The sequence below is a fragment of the Acipenser ruthenus genome, chromosome 19 (genome assembly GCF_902713425.1).
Source record: "Acipenser ruthenus chromosome 19, fAciRut3.2 maternal haplotype, whole genome shotgun sequence".
Lineage (NCBI taxonomy): Eukaryota > Metazoa > Chordata > Actinopteri > Acipenseriformes > Acipenseridae > Acipenser > Acipenser ruthenus.
The window spans coordinates 11,012,794-11,015,915 of record NC_081207.1 but is presented as its reverse complement, the minus strand read 5'-3'; the positions used below and the strand labels follow the sequence as shown (position 1 = coordinate 11,015,915).

Here is a 3,122-nt window from a genome sequence, read left to right as displayed (position 1 = left end):
TATATTTTATTTTCTGTTTACTTCTTTTTTATAGGTGGTATGACCATTAACAAGGCAAAATTAAGACATATCACAGCAGATTTTGATTTTGTCTCACAGGGTCATGTACAATGACCATAAAACATACAAAGGAGGCTGATGTAGAAGTGGAGATTGCGGAATTTCTGAAGCACACACCCAACAAACCAGGAGGTTCCTGCTACGAAGATCAGGTAAATAGTCACAAAAGTAGCTAAATTAATATTGATAATGTTTATCATAATACGGTAATATTAAGAAGATTAAATTGAAAGTATAAAAAAAACAGTGACCACAATTATGTTAGAATGTGTTTGTTGGGTGCATGATTAAATAAAGTAAATTTATGTTTATTTGGTTAAGTAGTTGGGCGGCACAGTGGCGTGTTGGTTAGCTCTGCATGCTGTTCAGGTTGATTGGTCACTCTAATTTGCCCTCTGTGTGTGTGAGTGTGTGTGTGTGTGGTGCCCTGCGATGGACTGGTGTCCTGTCCAGGGTGTCCTGCCTTGGTGTCCTGCCTTGCACCGTGTCTGCCGGTTTAGGCTCCAGCTCACCACGACCCTCTTAAGGAATAAGCGGTTATGATAATGGATGGATGGTTACGTAGGCACTTGTACACCGCTCTGTTAATAAATGTGCCAATGAGTGTACAATAGAATCACTAATTTAGATGATTAAGGTAATGCAATTGCGGTGCCGAAATACAGCTTAAAAAAACAAGTCACGAAAAACGCAGGGCCCTAAATATAATTAATATTGATGTTGTTATCTTTTATTTTTAATTTAAAATAAAAATGTGACAGTGGCTCACTGTGCGTCATGACAAAACCTTGTATGTCATTTTTTGCCACTTTTTTTTTTTAAATTAATAGAACGCTCTCTCTATTCTTCAGTCTGTAAATGTCTCAACAATTAATAAAGCTGTTTCAAACACCAAGTGAGTTAACCTTATGTCAAATGGGTAGTACAAAATATGTCAACACTGATGTCAATTACCAGGCTTGATTCCATGTGCTATTTACAAGTTTAAGTTGAAGCAAGAGGTTTTTTTTCAATGTTTGAATTAATTCCTTATTTTGATTTCTTAATGGTAAAGTTTATATTTTAATTATTAACTCTTTTTGAGTTCAGGCTTATTGGGAGAGGTTTTGACGTCAATCTGAATTATACATTTTTTGCCGTTTCAATTCAGAGGCAAAACGTAGTTTCTTAATTTTACAATGCTGTAACAATTTTGATTAAATACAGTTGTTTTTACATTGTTTTTACATTTTTACATATGTGTTTAATGTTTACAATGTTGTAAATACGAAGTTGTAGATAAGTTGTCAGAACATTCTACTCACGTTTTCACAAAGTAATTTCACAACGTTGTAAGTACATAAATACAACGTTGTGGTTATGTTGTCAGAACATTCTATTCACGTTCTCACAACGTCGGGTACAACGTTGTAGTGACGTATTTTTGACACTTAAGTATGATCGTGTTTACACAATCACAAGCTGTTTGTTGTGCTGCTAGAACTGTGTAACCGAATTTGGGGAGTTATTTGCGGAGCACCTGGAGTTTTGTCACGGACCACAGGTTGGAAGCACTGGTGGAAAGGTTTTGGGCACATCTTATGTTGTAGCAGGTGGGACTAATTAATGCTGCTAACTGATACTTATCTGGCGCATAAAAGTAGTTTAACAACCGGCACCTGCCATACAGCTTTCCCCTGGACCTGACGAGGCATATCTGTAGCTGTGGTCCACGCTGTTTTAAAGGTAGGCTGGCTGCTTCGTTCTTTTGTGTTATTGTTTCTCGTTTAGAAACCAAAATTATGAGTACAGTTTATTTATGGGAAGAACTGTGACGGTGTATTGGCCAAACAACAACGAACACTTCTTTTAGAGCGGTAATTTGTATTTTTTTAAAGTTCTATCCGCTCTTCTGAATAAACGAATGACCTGAGGTTTGTTTATTTTTTAGAGCGAGGAAGCGGTGCGTGTGTCAGTCGCTGTTCTTTTAGGTTTTTTTAAATAACATTTCCCAAAATATACGTGTGTTTGTGGAAAAAGAAAGTAACTCTAGTATTGTTTACTTGTTTAGACTATTTCACAAGGATAACGTACTGTATTAAAGGTGTTCTTTGACGGGGTAGCACAACAGCAATCCTCCAGGGTTGAGTGACATATCAGTTGTTGTTGTTGTTGTTGTTGCAGTGGTTTTACCACTATTTATTTCTTCTTAATCACTTTATTTGCTGTAAACGTGATTGGTTGTGTACTTGGGTTACTGCACTTTTCACGTATTTGATTTCTTATTGTTACGTGTACAGTCTTTTTTCTTATCATTTTTTTTTTTTTTTTGGTCCAGTGCCTGTGGCTACTGGAAGTGGAGACTTAAGACCTGGTCCTTAATGCTTTTACTTGATCTACAATGCAATTGAAGATAACATGTGTCTATTGACTTACTATTATTTGTTTTAGTTGATTTTACTGATCTGAATATTGAATGTAGTATTTATACTGAATTGTAAGTCATTTCTCTTTTTATCACTTGCTGGTCCAGATGACTTTGCCACCTGAGACCAAATAAACTTTGTAAACTTTTCTTGGTGTATTCTGTCGTTCATTTTGAAAACAACTTGAGTGGGGAATTTGAAGTATTTATGGTAATTGATGAATAGCCTTTTTTGGAGCTCTCATTTTGCTTCTGGTATAAACTGAGGGGTGGCGTAGCCTTAGACCCATAGGTGCTACAATGTGATTGACAATTTGCATTAATTGAAGAATTGCATTTTATTGCCCCGGAAAAGTTGCTTTCAGTATTGGAAGAATAACAATACAGGTCTCTTATTACCCATAAGTTGGCTGTATCTAGAAAAACAACTTGTGTTCCTTTAAAAATGAACATGAAAAGATCACCCTAGGTTACATGACATATTTTGTATAGTGTTCACTTTAGAAAATATGAACATAAATTTAAATGACGTATGTGAATATTCTTTGGCTTGGAATGAAAATAGTGTGTGCTCTGTATAGCTGGTTACTAATTGAATTTAGTTTGCTTAAATGTTTTAATAAATTTATTTGTTCCACCATGGTTGCATGGTTGGGAT

The 3,122-nt window shown here is 35.6% G+C and overlaps 1 long non-coding RNA gene across 1 annotated transcript; it reads left to right on the top strand.

Moving 5' to 3' along the window:
• The first annotated feature begins 1,735 nt into the window (after window positions 1–1,735).
• Window positions 1,736–2,613, top strand: LOC131698749 (uncharacterized). The gene is made up of 2 exons (XR_009307760.1): window positions 1,736–1,785; window positions 2,378–2,613. It is a non-coding gene; the product is annotated as an uncharacterized LOC131698749 (long non-coding RNA).
• Window positions 2,614–3,122: the final 509 nt, after the last annotated feature.